An 18,672-nucleotide genomic window follows, 5' to 3' on the forward strand; every position below is an offset into this window, starting at 1 on the left:
CGTAAAAATAGCTAACGTCAAGACCACACAGCATACACTTATAACACGACAAATTAATAGAAAAACAATGACACACCTGGAAAATATGCAAACAGCACACAGTTTGGGCTTAGGCTCCTTTCCCAACTCCTCTTCCCAAGGGTAACAGAAACAGGCCTTACACACAGGTAACCCAACAAATACACGTCATAAATCCCCTTAAACAATTCGTTAGGAATTAGAAATTCATTTTAACAAGTAACACAAAACCCAGCCTGGCTTAGCCTAGCCTCCCATTGGAATACAGTGAGCTAGCTAGTTAGCTCGCTAGCTAGCGGGAGCTAGCATAGACGTAAAAATAGCTAACGTCAAGACCACACAGCATACACTTATAACACGACAAATTAATAGAAAAACAATGACACACCTGGAAAATATGCAAACAGCACACAGTTTGGGCTTAGGCTCCTTTCCCAACTCCTATAAAAAGCAACAAACAACAATGCTAAATAGCGATGCTAACTGTTAGCTGTCAATCGCTAACCCATGTAATGCACAGTAATAACTAGCTCGTTAGCTACATGCTTGTAATATGGTAATAACCAGTTAGTTAGCCACAGGCTTATTTTACACCATGTGACTCTATAATATTACAAAATACATTAAACCAGACAAGTTACTGCTACAATACATATAGGGAAATGTACACAAAGAAGTAATATGCTAAATTATAGTTTTGAAAGTGGTGGATGGCAATGTAGTATGAGGATAAAGATTAGATTTAGAAGAATATATTAGACATAAAGCATACCTCTTCCCAAGGGTAACAGAAACAGGGAAGAGGTGAAGGGGGGGAGGGACATAAAAATAAGGAAAAGGAAATATCAGTAGGAGATACAGGAAGGAGCAGGAAGCTCAATAGACACCCAGAAGAAGAAGAAGAAGAAGACTATGTACATTTAGTGTGTCAAAATAAAAACATATTTGTGTAATTATAAACACTTGAGTAATACATTTGTGACCTGTTACACATGCATAGGGCAAATAGCCATTGTTGCTATTTACACCCAGATGTCCATATAGTCAATAATACTATTTACACCCAGGTGTCCATAGTCAAAAATGTTAGGTCTATTTATTTTGTTGTTACGTCACAGGGTGTAAATAGCTCAGCTAGGGCCTATGTGGCCAAGGCTATTTGCACCAAGGGTGCAAATAGATACTCCGATACTATTTACACCCGGGTGCAAATAATCAACAATACTAGTTACACCTGTGTGCAAATAATCAACATTACTGTTTACACCCAGGTGTGTCTAATCAACAATGCTATTTACACCTGATGTCTAACATCCATGTACACTGTCAATAGGCCTGTAGGCTATTTACCAGCTCTACAGTTTTTAGCTGTTTTGCCATGTCTGGGTAACTTACAATATATGGAAGTGATTATACAAATAGGCTGATGAGTGGTCATGTGGTAGCTTGATCAAAGGAAAGCTAGTTCAAAGAGTTATTTTCTGAGTTGTCTTCCAGGCAGCGCTGCCACTGTTGACTTAAACTTCTACTCAACTGTACAAACCTGAAATAAAACTAGTTTATCTTTGACAGGTTCAAAAAGCACAAACTCTTATTTGCCGCTAGGTAACGTCATCTAAGAAAAGAGAGAGTCGTTCGTACCATGAAAAAAAAGGCATCACCTGAGCAGAGATTTGAACCTTGAATCTCTGAGCCAAGGTCCAATCACACACCCACTACACTACGGCCTATAAGGAAAATTTGGGAGAAATTGTAATTGCTAGGTAACGGTAAACAAACCAAAAGATCGCATTTTTTTATTTCGCTTACAAACGGACGGTTTTACCCGTTCACTGAGCAAACTTCGTGGAAATTTAGCACCACTTTCCCATCTAAAATATTGTTTTAATAATCCTAAATTGTTAGATTTAGGACTTAGATAGGACATCTCCTGCCAAGATGGTCTGTTTCTTTTGTTGTTACGTCACAGGGTGTAAATAGCTCAGCTATGGGGCCTAGGGGGTGCAAATAGACACTCCGTTCTTTTTATTCTCCTTAAAAATCGCCATCAATAGTAATAATAATAACAAATATATATTTGAAAACTAGAAGATCACGGTGCCACTTACATGTTTCTAGGACAAAAACTCGCTGAGTGTCAGACGTGTGTTTGGAACAGACACAAAAATCCCACCGGTTGGATGGCCGACCATTAGGGGTTAACATCACAGGCTAGGTTTGTAGCCAAGGCTGCAGACAAATAGGTCTATACTAAACTGCAAACGTTTTCAGTAAATCACGTTTAGTAATAGTGATATTGATGTTCCTTAAAGGTTGGGTATGGGATTCACAAAACGGCCGGCAGATTTCGAAAATACACAACTCAAATAGTACAACCTTTTTTACCCTAACTCCACCCAAATGGACGTGCATTCTGCGCAAGAGCGAGCCAGGCTAGGCACTCTTGACAGGGGTAGAGCTGTATAAAATGAAAAGCCAGCCCTGGCGTCATCATCATCAGCTTCCTCCCCAAGCAGGTTACTTTACTAGCTAGTTCTACATTCTTGTAAGCAACAGTTCCTCAAATCCCCGAAGGCAGATGAGTGAGTTTATACATTATTGTAAAAGCACCAATTACCCAGCTGGCATCCTGACGTCAATTTGACATCAACAAGTAGTCAAGATTTTGACCAACATGTATGACGTGCATAAATATGCATAATTTCATTATATTTTGTAATGATTTCCTTGTGGTTGTAAAGAGGCCCAACAAAGGTATCAATCTAACATGTTTTTTCTGGTCCCTACATCTCAGGTCTATATTATTGACATTAAATCAACGTTGATTTGATGTCAGGAAATAAGACGTCAAATTGATGTGAAATTTATGTCAAAACAACGTCTGTTAAAATGTCTGAAAAGGTATATTATTAGCCTACTCATTGTAAATCGACGCGAGTTTTTCAACATCCTGACCTATGATCCTGACCCACACAGCAGAGGGTTCCAAAACGGACCCTCTGCGGCGGACACCGTGCAGATACGCACATCGAACGCGCCCTTTCCAGTCCTAACGGCTCCTTCAGATTTCAAATTTCTCGTTGATGAAGTGGAAGACGAAACAGCGGCGTCTGAAGGCTCACTGTAAGTATGCTCCTATATGCTTTATTTATGCAGCTACCGAGTCTATCCACTGAAAAAGTACTTCCATAACACAAGTAACCTACTTATCTAGCTTTATTTGCTGATATTATCCGAAGATTTGCTGGTCTGCAGATATTGCTCATATTTACACACCAGCTACGGTCTAGCTGCTAGCAGCTAGCTTTCGCAAGCTAATTTAGCCCACTTTAGACAGGGCTAAATCCTGTCCAACTAGGGCTTTGTTACCCTTTTAATGAAAGCTAAACTCAGAACTGAGTTTAAAATGAGCAACGTTTAATTTGGTTTAACGCTAACTTTGTGTTTGTGAACAACAAAAGTTGGCTTGCGTTAGCTAGCGTTAGCTTGTTAGCTAACGATAGCATTAAAGTTACAGGAAAACTAGTTTTTGTTAACGTTATGAAAGCTTAGATGTTGGACTCGGGAGTCTTTAAGAACACGTAGGCCAATTCGGATGTGTCTAAACATCATTTCTTTCTGGGAGGGAGGCTGATTTCACATTGTTCACCAGTCCGGGATAACGTTAGCTGCTAGCTAATGGTTTTAAATTATGAATGACGTTAGCAGTAGCCTGCTAGTTCTAATAAGGTAGCGCTAACCAGCTGCCGCATGCTCAAACACATACGTCATAGCTCGACATTCTCTGCTGGCAGCAACAAATAGCTTTGGGACTCGTGCTTATATTTTGTACACGTTAGAAACCAGCAAACAGGCCTACTATTCAATCTAAAAAGTCCGGTTTCCAGACGTGTTTCCTGGTGACTTTTTAGATTGAACTGTAGCTGCTAGAGATTACTCTCTAACTTTTACGAAATATAAATGCACAAAGGGCACGAGGCTATTTGTTTTAAATTTTCATGTAGAAATACTGTCGTCTACGAGTTAATTTAATGACATTGAACGTTCCTTGGAGTAAGATTTAACTGAGAAGAGGCAAAATAGAAGAGGCAGTTGTTGACTTCATGTATGTCCTTGCTTTGCCTTGGCACAGACCAGACACTTTGTTGTGAATGTTTAGAATATATGGGAAGAGGAGCTAAAATGATCAGCACCATATTCTGTGGATCCCAATATAATGCATTTTTAAATGGGGTGTATTATTGGTTATGATAAATATTTGGCCATTTCTTTCTGATGATAAACGTAATGCATATTTATGTATCTGTGTTGCAGGTCATTCAAGTGGCTCCAGTCTGGTTTGGGGGTTCTGCCATCCAAGTAAAGTAAGCTTTACAGTTTTACATTTGATTTATTTGACTTTTGGTCTAAACATTAATAATAAAAAATAACCATATGCCTCTGTAACTGGTGTTACTAGTTCAGGACGAAGTGAAGGTAAATGTCAACATGCTTAAATGCCTTTGTCTGCTGTAATAAAACCCACCCTCTACCTCAAAAGCTCTCTAATGAAATGTACATTTATGTATCTGCGTTACAGGTTATTCACAAGTGGCTCCAGTCTGGTTTGGGGGTCTACACTTTCTCATCCTGTCCTGCCACCCAAGTGAAGTAAGCTATACAGTTTTACATTTGATTTATTTGCCTTTTGGTCTAAACATCAATAATAAATATAGCCGCAAGCGGCGATGGCGGGCCCGAGCACCTGCGGTGCGGAGACCTGTGACATTTCGGAATCTAACAAATCAACATGTGCGTGTTGGTGGGCATGTGCATGAGCAACACACATGCCCATTAAATTTGGTCAATTTTCCTGAATGTATGTGTCAACCACAACAGACAACACGCTAGGTGGCGCTATAAAGTCCCTAAGCCACACCCCAGGCCAGAGCTCTATCTCTGACTATCGATATCAATAACGCACAAGCCCACCAAATTTGGTTCATTTTCGTGAATGTGTGTGTCAACCACAACAGACAATGCACTAGGTGGCGTTATACAGTCCCTAAGACACCCTTGGCCAGAGCGCTGTCTCTGAATAGCTATAGCAATAACACACAAGCCCACCAATTTTGGTTCATTTTCGTGAATGTATGTGTCAACCACAACAGACAATGCGCTAGGTGGCGCTCTAGAGTCCCTAAGCCACACTCTAAGCCAGAGCTCTGTCTCTGACTAGTGGTAGCAATAACACACAAGCCCACTAAATTTGGTTCATTTTCATGAATATATGAGTCAACCACAGTACACAACGCGCTACGTGGCACTATAGAGCCCCTAAGCCACACCCTAGGCCAGAGCTCTATCTCTGTATCCATATTTGTAGTTCAAATTTGAGATGATAACCAGTGTGTTGATATGGTGTACTGTAAATCATGCATCTGTAAGGCTTACATCAATATCTTTGCTTCAGATCATTGAATTCATAAAACCTGTTGCTGTTTTTAATGTGTGTGTGTGTGTGTCTTGATGTAAACAAAACGTAACTAAGTCATGATTGTTTGACTTTTCTGTATTCTGGTTATTACATGCTATTCCAACCAAGCATTTTTGTGAGGATAAGAACCACTTTAGTGGTGGACTGGTCGGGGATTGAACCGGCAACCCTCCAGTCACAAGCCCCAAGCCCTAACCAGTAGGCCACGGCTGCCTCAAGGGTGTGTGTGTGTGTGTGTGTGTGTGTGTGTGTGTGTGTGTGTGTGTGTGTGTGTGTGTGTGTGTGTGTGTGTGTGTGTGTGTGTGTGTGTGTGTGTGTGTGTGTGTGTGTGTGTGTGTGTGTGTGTGTGTGTGTGTGTGTGTGTGTGTGTGTGTGTGTGTGTGTGTGTGTGTGTGTGTGTGTGTGTCTGTGTGTGTGTGTGTTTGTGTGTGTCTGTGTCTGTGTCTGTGTCTGAGTCTCTGTGTGGAAAGCGGGGGAGGTTAGAGAGACATCCAGCTGGGAGAGAGGGGAGGGGTGGGAAGAACTGTGGGGGGAGGGAAACAGACTAGAGTGGGTGAGCCACAGTGAGGGAGCAAGACCATGCGCGGCTAGGAACAGAGACCTATAAAAACCTAATAAACCTAAATATCTCACTTTCTGTTAACATGGTTGAAATAAAAATTGCAGCATAGGTTGATATGATTATAATTATTCATCAACTCGCTTCAAAATATTTTAGCTAAAACTGTGTCCACCACAATCATTAATGTGCTTTTAAAAAACACAAACAACACCAAATTCAAAACTTTGTATATGACTGTCACTACAAACACACTAACTAATACTCCATCAAATTTCATCCAAATTAGTCACTGTTTTCTGCCTATAACACCAACTTTTTGTTTCTTTTATAAGACACCTAGATTCAAACCTTCGCCATTTCAATATACTTTTGAAATTCAAAAATCTGGTCGCAATTCCTCTCAGGCAACCCCTCAAGATCATTTTAGTGCTTAAATGACATAATTTCGATAAACCGTCTAGGAGAAGTATTTCAAAATACATGATGTGCAAAAATCAGACAATCTCACATAATTCAAATTCTTCTAAGATTCACTATATAGTTTAAATGTAAAACTTGTTCAGAATAATACAACACACATGTCCACCAAATTTGGTTCATTTCCGTGAATGTATGCGTCAACCACAGTAGACGGCGCGCTAGGTGGCGCTATACAGTCCCTGAGCCACACCCTAGGCCAAACCTTTGTCTCTGAGTACAGTTAACAATTCCACATCTAGATGCCAAATTACAAGAGTTTTAGTGCATGTCAAGTTGGTGAAAAAGGGCGAAAAAGTTAAGAGTAAGAGGAATAGAAGTATAATAATAATAATAAATATAGCCGCAAGCGGCGATGGCGGGCCCGAGCACCAGCGGTGCGGAGACCTGTGACATTTCGGAATCTAACAAAGCAACATGAGGCGTGTTGGTGGGCATGTGCATGAGCAACACACATGGCCACCAAATTTGGTCAATTTTCTTGAATGTATGTGTCAACCACAACAGACAACGCGCTAGGTGGCGCTATAGAGTCCCTAAGCCACACCCTAGGCCAAAGCTGTTTTTCACTAGCGGCAGTAATAACACACAAGCTTGTGAATTTTTTGTGAATGTAAATGTCAACCCAAAACGGCTAACACGCTAGGTGGCGCTATAGAGTCCCTAAGCAACACCCTCAGCCAGAGCTCTGTATCTGAATAGCGATGGCAATAACACATGTGCCCACCAAATTTGGTTCATTTTTGTGAATGTATGTTTCAACCACAACAGACAACGCACTAGGTGGCGCTATAGAGTCCCTAAGCCACACCCTAGGCCAAAGCTCTGTCTCTGACTAGCGATAGCAATAACACATAAGTCCACCAAATTTGGTTCATTTTCGTGAATGTTTGTGTCAACCATAACAGATAACGTGCTACTAGGTGGCGCTATAGAGTCCCTAAGCCACACCTTAGGCCAGAGCTCTGTCTCTGACTAGCGATAGCAAAAACACATAAGTCCACCAAATTTGGTTCATTTTCGTGAATGTTTGTGTCAACCACAACACATAACGTGCTACTAGGTGGCGCTATAGAGTCCCGAAGCCACACCTTAGGCCAGAGCTCTGTCCCTGACTAGCAGAAGCAATTCCACATGTAGCTGCCAAATTACATCCAATTTATAACCTTTTTTCTGCTTATAACACCAACTTCCTGTTTCGTAATAAGACGCCATAATTCAAACCTTCGCCATTTCGATAAACTTCGAAAATTCAAAAATCTGTTCGCAATTCCTCTCGGGCAACCCCTCAAGATCCTTTTACTGCTCATATGACATGATTTCGATAAACCGTCTAGGAGAAGTGTTTCAAAATACATGATGTGCAAAAATCATAATCATAATCATAACTCAAATTTGTTTAAGATTCACTATGTAGTGTAAATGTAAAAGTTGTTCAGATTTATACAACACATCTGCCTACCAAATTTGGTTCATTTTCGTGCATGCACATGTCAACCACAACAGACAGCGCGGTAGGTGGCGCTATAGACCCCCTGAGCCACACCCTAGGCCAGGGCTCTGTCTCTCAGTATCAAATGCAATTCTACATATGCCTGCCAAATTACAAGAGTTTTGGAGCATGCCAAGTTGGTGAAACGGCCAAACGGGCTAAGACGAAGAAAGAATAATAAATATAGCCGCAAGCGGCGATGGCGGGCCCGAGCACCTGCGGTGCGGAGACCTGTGACATTTCGGAATCTAACAAAGCAACATGTGCGTGTTGGTGGGCATGTGCATGAGCAACACACATGCCCACCAAATTTGGTCAATTTTCCTGAATGTATGTGTCAACCACAACAGACAACACGCTAGTCGGCGCTATAGAGTCCTTAAGCCACACCCTAGGCCAGAGCTCTATCTCTGACTATCCATATCAATAACGCACAAGCCCACCAAATTTGGTTCATTTTCGTGTATGTGTGTGTCAACCACAACAGACAATGCGCTAGGTGGCGCTATACAGTCCCTAAGACACCCTTGGCCAGAGCGCTGTCTCTGAATAGCTATAGCAATAACACAAATGCCCACCAAATTTGGTTCTTTTCGTGAATGTATGTGTCAACCACAACAGACAATGCGCTAGGTGGCGCTATACAGTCCCTAAGACACCCTTGGCCAGAGCGCTGTCTCTGAATAGCTATAGCAATAACACAAATGCCCACCAAATTTGGTTCTTTTTCGTGAATGTATGTGTCAACCACAACTGACAATGCGCTAGGTGGCGCTATGGAGTCCCTAAACCACACCCGAGGCCAGAGCTCTGTCTCTGAATAACTATAGCAATAACACACATGCCCACCAAATTTGGTTCATTTTGGTGAATGTACGTGTCAACCACAACAGAAAATGCGCTAGGTGGTGCTATGGAGTCCCTAAGCCACACCCGAGGCCAGAGCTCTGTCTTTATCTAGCGGCAGCAATAACACTCAAGCCCACCAAATGTGGTTCATTTTTGTGAATGTTTGTGTCAACCACAACAAACAATGCTCTAGGTGGCGCTATAGAGTCCCTATTTCAGACCTTTGGCCAGAGCTCTGTCTCTGACTAGCAATATGAATAACACACAAGCCCATCAAATTTGGTTAATTTTCGTGAATGTACGTGTCAACCACAACAGGCAATGTGCTAGGTGGCGCTATAGAGTCCCTAAGCCACACCCGAGGCCAGAGCTCTGTTTTTATCTAGCGGCAGCAATAACACACAAGCCCACCAAATTTGGTTCATTTTTGTGAATGTTTGTGTCAACCACAACAAACAATGCTCTAGGTGGCGCTATAGAGTCCCTAAGCCACACCTTTGGCCAGAGTTTGTCTCTGACTAGCAATAGGGATAACACACAAGCCCTTTAAATCTGGTTAATTTTCGTGAATGTATGTGTCAACCACAACAGGCAATGCACTAGGTGGCGCTATAGAGTCCCTTAGCCACACCCTAGGCCAGAGCTGTCTCTGACTAGAGATAGCAATAACATACAAGCCCACCAAATTTGGTTCATTTTTGTGAATGTATGTGTGAACCACAACAGACAACCCGACAGAGCGTTCTTAAGCCTTCTTTAATCATTGTCTAATATTAAGGAAAGTTTAAGATCTATTAACCAAGGTGTTGCCACACACACACATGGCAAATAAGTTGCAGGATTGTGGTGCCTTCTCTCATCCTCAAGTTGGGTTATCATCTGTTGGCCTTCTTACCACCACCAGAGAGGCATGGGGGATGGGTGAGAGAGTGTGTGGGGGGTCGGTATGCAAATGAGGGGGGGGGGGGGGGCATGGGGCTCAGATAGAAAGAGAGAGAGGGAGGGAGGCAGAGGGGTCAAGGGGGAGGCCGTGTGTGTGCGTAACTCTCTGGAAAGCTTGCGCGTGTGTAATGTGTGTGCGGTTACATGTGGTTCTGTGTGTGTAACAGGACCAACATGAAGGCGCGGATGAGGAAAGATGGTAACACAGAGCCATCCTCATATGAAAACCTAAATAACTCACTTTCTGTTAATGTGCTTAAAGTCAAAATTGCAGCATAGGTTAATATGATTATTATTATTCATCAACTCGCTTCAAAATATTTTAGCTAAAACTGTGTCCACCACAATCATTAATGCACTTTTAAAAAACACAAACAACACCAAATTCAAAACTTTGTATATGACTGTCACTACAAACACACTAACTAATACTCTATTAAATTTCATCCAAATTAGTCACTGTTTTCTGCCTATAACACCAACTTTTTGTTCCTTTTATAAGACACCTAGGTTCAAACCTTCGCCATTTCGATATACTTTTGAAATTCAAAAATCTGTTCGCAATTTCTCTTGGGCAACCCCTCAAGATCATTTTACTGCTAAAATGACATGATTTCGACAAACCGTCTATGAGAAGTGTTTCAAAATACATGATGTGCAAAAATCAGAAAATCTCACATAATTCAAATTCTTTTAATATTTACTATATAGTTTCAATGTAAAAGTTGTTCGGATTAATACAACACACATGCCCACCAAATTTGGTTTATTTTCGTGCATGTTTGTGTGAAACAAAACAGAAATCGCTCTAGGTGGCGCTATAGAGTCCCTGAGCCACACCCGTGGCCAGAGCTCTGTCTCTGAGTAGCGACGGTAATTCCACATGTAGCTACCAAATTACAAGAGTTTTGGAGCATGCCAAGTTGGTGAAAAAGGGCTGCACGGGCTAAGAGGAAAAGAGAATAATAAGAATAATAATAAATATAGCCGCAAGCGGCGATGGCGGGCCCGAGCACCTGCGGTGCGGAGACCTGTGACATTTCGGAATCTAACAAAGCAACATGTGCGTGTTGGTGGGCATGTGCATGAGCAACACACATGCCCACCAAATTTGGTCAATTTTCCTGAATGTATGTGTCAACCACAACAGACAACACGCTAGGTGGCGCTATAGAGTCCCTAAGCCACACCCTAGGCCAGAGCTCTATCTCTGACTATCGATAGCAATAACGCACAAGCCCACCAAATTTGGTTCATTTTCGTGAATGTGTGTGTCAACCACAACACACAATGCGCTAGGTGGCGCTGTACAGTCCATAAGACACCCTTGGCCAGATCGTGTCTCTGAATAGCTATAGCAATAACACATATGCTAACCAAATTTGGTTCATTTTCGTGAATGTATGTGTCAATCACAACAGACAATGCACTAGGTGGCGCTATAGAGTCCCTAAGCCACACCCTCGGCCAGAGCTCTGTCTCTGAATAGCGATGGCAATAACACATGTGCCCACCAAATTTGGTTCATTTCGTGAATGTATGTTTCAACCACAACAGACAACGCACTAGGTGGCGCTATAGAGTCCCTAAGCCACACCCTAGGCCAAAGCTCTGTCTCTGACTAGCGATAGCAATAACACATAAGTCCACCAAATTTGGTTCATTTTCGTGAATGTTTGTGTCAACCACAACAGATAACGTGCTACTAGGTGGCGCTATAGAGTCCCTAAGCCACACCTTAGGCCAGAGCTCTGTCTCTGACTAGTGATAGCAATAAGACATAAGTCCACCAAATTTGGTTCATTTTCGTGAATGTTTGTGTCAACCACAACAGATAATGTGCTACTAGGTGGCGCTATAGAGTCCCGAAGCCACACCTTAGGCCAGAGCTCTGTCCCTGACTAGCAGATGCAATTCCATGTGTAGCTGCCAAATTACATACAATTCCTAACCTTTTTTCTGCCTATAACACCAACTTCCTGTTTCATAATAAGACGCCATAATTCAAACCTTCGCCATTTCGATATGCTTCGAAAATTCAAAAATCTGTTCGCAATTCCTCTCGGGCAACCCCTCAAGATCATTTTACTGCTCATATGACATGATTTCGATAAACCGTCTAGGAGAAGTGTTTCAAAATACATGATGTGCAAAAATCATAATCATAATCATAACTCAAATTTGTTTAAGATTCACTATGTAGTGTAAATGTAAAACTTGTTCAGAATAATACAACACACATGTCCACCAAATTTGGTTCATTTCCGTGAATGTATGTGTCAACCACAACAGACAGCGCGGTAGGTGGCGCTATAGAGTCCCTGAGCCACACCCTAGGCCAGGGCTCTGTCTCTGAGTATCAAATGCAATTCTACATATGCCTGCCAAATTACAAGAGTTTTGGTTTATGCCAAGTTGGTGAAACGGCCAAACGGGCTAAGAGGAAGAGAGAATAATAATAATAATAATAATAATCTGAGCAAAAACAATAGGGCCTTGCACCTACGGTGCAGCCACTTTCAGTGGCCGCACCTCGGTGCTCGGGCCCTAATAATCTGAGCAAAAACAATAGGGCCTTGCACCTACGGTGCAGCCACTTTCAGTGGCCGCACCTCGGTGCTCGGGCCCTAAAAATAACCATATGCCTCTGTAACTGGTGTTACTAGTTCAGGACGAAGTGAAGGTAAATGTCAACATGCTTAAATGCCTTTGTCTGCTGTAATAAAACCTACCCTCTACCTCAAAAGCTCTCTAATGAAATGTACATTGATGTATCTCCGTTACAGGTTATTCACAAGTGGCTCCAGTCTGGTTTGGGGGTCTACGCTTTCTCATCCTGTCCTGCCACCCAAGTGAAGTAAGCTATTCAGTTTTACATTTGATTTATTTGACTTTTGGTCTAAACATTAATAATAAAAATAACCATATGACTCTGTAACTGGTGTTACTAGTTCAGGAGGACGAAGTGAAGGTAAATGTCAACATGCTTAAATGCCTTTGTCTGCTGTAATACAACCTACCCTCTACCTCAAAAGCTCTCTAATGAAATGTACATTTATGTATCTGCGTTACAGGTTATTCACAAGTGGCTCCAGTCTGGTTTGGGGGTCTACGCTTTCTCATCCTGTCCTGCCACCCAAGTGAAGTAAGCTATACAGTTTTACATTTGATTTATTTGACTTTTGGTCTAAACATTAATAATAAAAATAACCATATGCCTCTGTAACTGGTGTTACTAGTTCAGGACGAAGTGAAGGTAAATGTCAACATGCTTAAATGCCTTTGTCTGCTGTAATAAAACCTACCCTCTACCTCAAAGCTCTCTAATGAAATGTACATTTATGTATCTGTGTTACAGGTTATTCACAAGTGGCTCCAGTCTGGTTTGGGGGTCTACGCTTTCTCATCCTGTCCTGAGTGATTCTTGACATTGAAATTATATCAAAATTTGTCAATAAATGTTCATACTTTTGTCATTAATGTTTGATTTCGGATTTATGTTGAATTGACAGCGAAGCTTGATATTGAATGATAGCAAAATAGCATTAAAACATTGTCTTCCTATGCATCAACATCATGACATCTTGACATCAAATAAATGTTGAATTGACATCAAATGCCAACAAAACTTGACATGGAAATGACATCAACATCATGACATCTTGATGTCAAATAAATGTTGAATTGACATCAAAGCCTGATATTGAATGATATCAAAATAGCATCAAAACGTAATCAACCATCATGACATCAAATACATGTTGAATTGACATCAAATCCCGACAAAACATGACATCAAAATAACATCAAAATGACATCAGCAGAGGTCAAAATCTTGACATCAAATTGACATCAGTACATTGACGTCAATATGACTTTCATTCTAGACCTATTTCGTGACGTAATTTTGACATCAATGTTCGATGTCATATTGATGTCAAATTGATATCAAATGCCCACTGGGTAGGCTACCTACCACCCCTTTATTTTGGAAATCCAAAACAACAATGCTTTTTAATACACCAAAATAACATTTGATAAACTAGAAAAGCACTCAGAGAGCGCAGCTACCTCCGGCTGCCTTGTTCTTCCTAGGTTGTCATACATTTTTTTTTTTTTTTTTTAAGATTATTTTTTGGGCTTTTTATGCCTTTATTTGGACAGGACAGTAGAGAGAATGAGAGGAAGTGAGTGGGAGAGAGAGTCGGGGTGGGATCTGGAAAGGACCACGGGGCGGGAATCGAACCCGGGTCGCCAGCGTACGGTGCAGGTGCCCCAGCCAGTTGCGCCACTGCCGGGGCCAGGTTGTCATACATTTTAACCTAAACTATTGAGATTGCCACCACGTGGCCATACTATGCCATTACACCACTAAGCTAAATACATAAACACCTCCGGAATCCAGATGGAATTACGGATCACTCCCAAAATGTAATCGTTTCTTCCTCGGGCCATGTCTCACCTTCCCTGAAAATTTCCATCCATTACTTTTTGAGTTATCTTGCTAACAAACAGACAGACAAACAAACAAACGCTGGTCCCCAATGAAAACATATACCTCCTTGGCGGAGGTAAAAAAAAAAAAAAAAAAAACCTTAAATTTTTCAGTAGCCATAGGTGTGTATATTTGAACAGAATCTGGTTTGTTTCTTACCGGGGCTTTTACCTCCTGAAATATCCGAGTTTAGTGGTGGCCCGGTCGTTCGCCTATTCCACTGGAGCTCCAAGCAGTTTCGTTTTGGTTTCAGCCTCAGGTAAAATGTAATGTTTGGTACATAGCTTATTTATTGCGTGGGTGCTTGAGTGTCTGTACAAATCCACCGTCTTAGTTAGTTTGAATAGAAATGATGTGACACATACAATAAGGGTGGACATAGCTGGGACGTGCAGTAGCCTACTAGTTGGTTTCGTTTTAGCACTTGCTCTCAAGCTTTGAGAATGTGGGATATTGTGGGACGACAATAGGAGGAGTGTGGTCCCAGCAAGCAAATAACGTTCTGCTAACTTTAAGTAACGTTAGCTTTTGGTTCCCCTATGGTTAGTTTTTCAGCAACCTACTAATAACGTTTAGAGAACGTTATCTCCAGGTTGTCAAAAAATTAACGTTCCCCTAACGTTTTTACAACTAAAAAAAGAAACGTTATATTTTGGTTGAATCCCAGCAAGCAAATAACGTTAGCCGTTGGTTCTCCTGTGGTTAGTTTATCAGTAACCTTCTAATACCCTGGAGAGAATGATAGCTCCAGGTTATCAAAGTTCCCCGAACGTTATTACAACTAAAAAAAGAAACGTTATATTCTGGTTGCATTTATCTTTTCACACAACGTTGCTACTTAGTTGTTTTTTGGTATCTTATTTGTATAACCATATCGGTATTTTGTGGTTATGTGCGTGGGTTGATTATTGTTGATGAAAATCGCCCCAGTTTCTATGAGTTTCCAATTGAACACGGCCAGCAGCCACACTGCAACTTAGTCGGAATAATTTGTTGCAAAATCGACATCAGTATATTCTATTCTTCCCCCCTCTGGTGGATTGATATTAGGCCGAGAAGGGGCAGCCAGTGCGAGAAGAAGAGGTTGAGAAAAGCTAGCCTACTTCCATCATCTCGGGTCCGTGAAAAAAACAGCCAGCTCTGGTGTGTTGGTGTGTTAGCAGACTCAACCTCGCTAACTTTAAGACATTTGGATGACACAGAGATAAAGTTACTCACGTATGCTACTGGCTGTATGGTATCGATCACATTCTTCACATCGTTCTCCATGCACTTGTTCCATTAAGTCCAAGAGTCAACAGGTTAAACCGGGTAGAAGAGCTAGCTAGCCATAGTCCCAGGCAGGCACACACCGATTTCATGCTAACTGCAAATCTGACGAAGAGTGTTGGATTAATCCACTATCGATTACAGTGGCACCTATGAGATGCATTCATGTTTTTACAGCTTTATTTGTTATGAAAATATGATGATGATGAGGAGAAATTGTTTTATATTAACACGTAGTCCAAGTTAGCCTACGTGTTTACTGTGTTGTTCACTCAGCCTATCCCACAATTCCCAGTCCCAATTTAAAACAAATTAAACCAAAATCCATCATAATTCTGAACCGAGGACTTTTAATGGAATACGATGCAATAAAAGCAGCCAGTTTTGAATTTTGAAATGTGGATGGGACATTTAAGCTTAGGCTAGCCTACTCTGCTGATGTTTTGATCTGACGTAATCGTTTATTATGGGAAAAAAGACACCGTAGACAAGAGAGTATTAGACCTAACCCGCATTTAAAAGTTGAGCTGACACACACAGGAAGTAACGGGCCGTATTTGTTGCAGTTAAGCAAGCAGTTAACGGTAAGGGAAAGTTTGTACGTATAGTGAATTGTCATCGCCTTAATCATCAGAGATGTTTGTGCTCACAGGTCACAGATAGCCTGTCGTCGCAGACGGCGAGAGTGAAGCGGAGCCATGTCTGGATGTTACAATAAATTTACTTATTTTTTTTACTTTACACGTTGTTGCTGGGAGGTTAGGGGAACGTTAATGCAACCAAATATTGTAACGTTCCCTAAAGGGTAGGAGAACGTTCTGCTAACCAAAATAAATAGCCAGAAAAAAACGTATTTTCGTCAGGAAAACTTTCCTGGGGAACCATGGGGCAACTTTCAGGCAACGTTCCCCTAACCAAGAAAAAAACGTTCTAAAAACGTTTTCCTAACCAGAAATTGTTAGCTGGGGTGGTCGTGCATGCACGCACAATTCAATGCAAGTTGGTATTTATAAGCAGCCGCCTGTGTAAAGTTATCATATAGATTAAATTTATCATATAGATCTGATCCTAGTGAGTTTGTCTTCTGGGAGAGGCTTGCATGTTCAAGGAATAGTTCGGAATTTTGAACACAGGACATCATTTCCAACTTTCCAACAATATAGGTTGGTGGAGACCGTTTTTAACACATTTCGTCCAGTCCTTATACTTGCAGGGTTCGCCGGTGCTATGCTGAGCTAGCGCAAGCCAACGGTAACATACAGCCTGCCACTAAAAACAATCTTAAAGGAGTCATAGAACGCATTTTTTGACCATTACAAATTGATCTTTGAGCCTAAATAATGTCATATGTAAATTTGTGGGGCTGAAAACGCCCCAGGAGCACTGCTAGATCGCCTAATACAAGGTCATAAAAGCCTTGCAATGAAACAGTTTGTTTTTCCCGCCCACTCAGCAAGTTCATGAATATTCAAATGAGATGCGCGCTGATTGGTCTATTGGCCGATATGTCCTGAAAGTTGATTGGCTCAATCCACCGGTCTGAAGCTAGAGCAAAGTGAAACTACGTTTACTGCTGGTAAATAAAGCCAAAGTCTTTGATAAAGCTATCAACAATGGATTTAAATAAGGAATACAGCCGTACATGTATAAACCGAGTCAGAAGAAGGTTCTGACGAAGATGAAGTGCAGCAGATTCCCCAACAGAATGAATGTGTTAGATTGGTAAGTTTTATCAGTACATTTCTTAGTATAGTAACTCTCCAAAGTTAGCTGTAATAACGCTAGCATTACAACGTCTCTGCCATAGACCACATATCTAGATACTAGCATCGTAAGAGCAGTTTAACAAGAATTATTAATCGAAGGTATGCAAATGAGAGGGGCCGAGGGGTGTATCTAAAGGGGGATGGGCGCCTATTACGTGTTATCTGAGCTCTGTTCAGATTGGAGCATTTCAACACGGCTGTTTCTATTTCCCAATTTGCATACGAAAGCAGGCGGGGGACGCGGTAAAGTCTTTGGTGTTGTCCTTTGGACACTGCTCGCAGCCTAAATTCAACAGTAACAAGGTGAATGTGGTTTTGAATTCTAGGACTCCTTTAAAATTTTAATGTCAGACTATCTATGCACATGTCTGTGTTGTTAGAATAATGTTAGAAATAAAACTAACTTTGCATCGCATTGCAATAGCCAATACTTTCTTCCCTGTATGGCAATAGAGGATTGATATTATCCAGGCTACAGAGGAAGCCGGTTTCGTGACAATCACACAATTTTATTTACCTGCTGCTCCAACTAATTCCACTCTGCCAGACTACAACACCATAACGTCGTAGCCTACATGTGGCATAGTCTCAATCTGAAGTTATCAGAAGCAGATAGTAATATCACTATTACTAGCTAGGCTAGCTTTATTTACGAGAGTAGTATACTAAAAGTACAGTAACTGTTGGTGCATGACCCTGTGTTAAAATTCCCATATAGTCAGGCAGATTTAAATTTTTTGAATGGCAGTTATTTAATGGATCCAGGATACTATGCACCCTGATAAAGTCCCCTTGGCCTTTGGAATCAAAATAGCCCCACATCATCACATACCCTTCACCATACGTAGAGATTGGTATGGTTTCAGTTTCAGTTTTTCAGTTAGCCTATTAGCTGGTTTGAGTTGTATTGAGCTCAATGAGAATGAAACCAGCTAATAGACTAACTGAAATAAAACAATTATGAAGCTGAAGGGGACTGTAGGCCCTATAAGCCTTTTCTTCCCTGAGTACTTGAGAGTGGCAATTAAATACCGATAGAATTCATTCTGAAAGGAAAACAGAGAGGAGAAGAAAAAGGACCCAGTACAAAGCCTTTATTACCTCCGCCAAGGAGGTTATGTCTGTCTGTTCGCAAGTTAACTCAAAAAGTTATGGATGGATTTCGATGAAATTTTCAGGGAGGGTCTGAAATGACCCAAGTAGTAGAGGTCCTGTATAAGATTTGTATGCGCTTCATTTAGAGGAGAATATCTCAAACGTTCTAGACTAATATGACCCCATTGAACAACGTGGGATGTGTGCCAAAATCTCTATCCGGGACGAAAG

At 41.3% G+C, this 18,672-nt stretch overlaps 1 long non-coding RNA gene across 1 annotated transcript; it reads left to right on the plus strand.

The window, feature by feature from the left end:
- The first annotated feature begins 12,602 nt into the window (after positions 1 to 12,602).
- Positions 12,603 to 13,296, plus strand: LOC134092338 (uncharacterized). Its single transcript, XR_009940206.1, has 3 exons — positions 12,603 to 12,673; positions 12,891 to 12,961; positions 13,175 to 13,296. It is a non-coding gene; the product is annotated as an uncharacterized LOC134092338 (long non-coding RNA).
- The last annotated feature ends 5,376 nt before the right edge of the window (positions 13,297 to 18,672 follow it).

The sequence above is a fragment of the Sardina pilchardus genome, chromosome 9 (genome assembly GCF_963854185.1).
Source record: "Sardina pilchardus chromosome 9, fSarPil1.1, whole genome shotgun sequence".
Lineage (NCBI taxonomy): Eukaryota > Metazoa > Chordata > Actinopteri > Clupeiformes > Clupeidae > Sardina > Sardina pilchardus.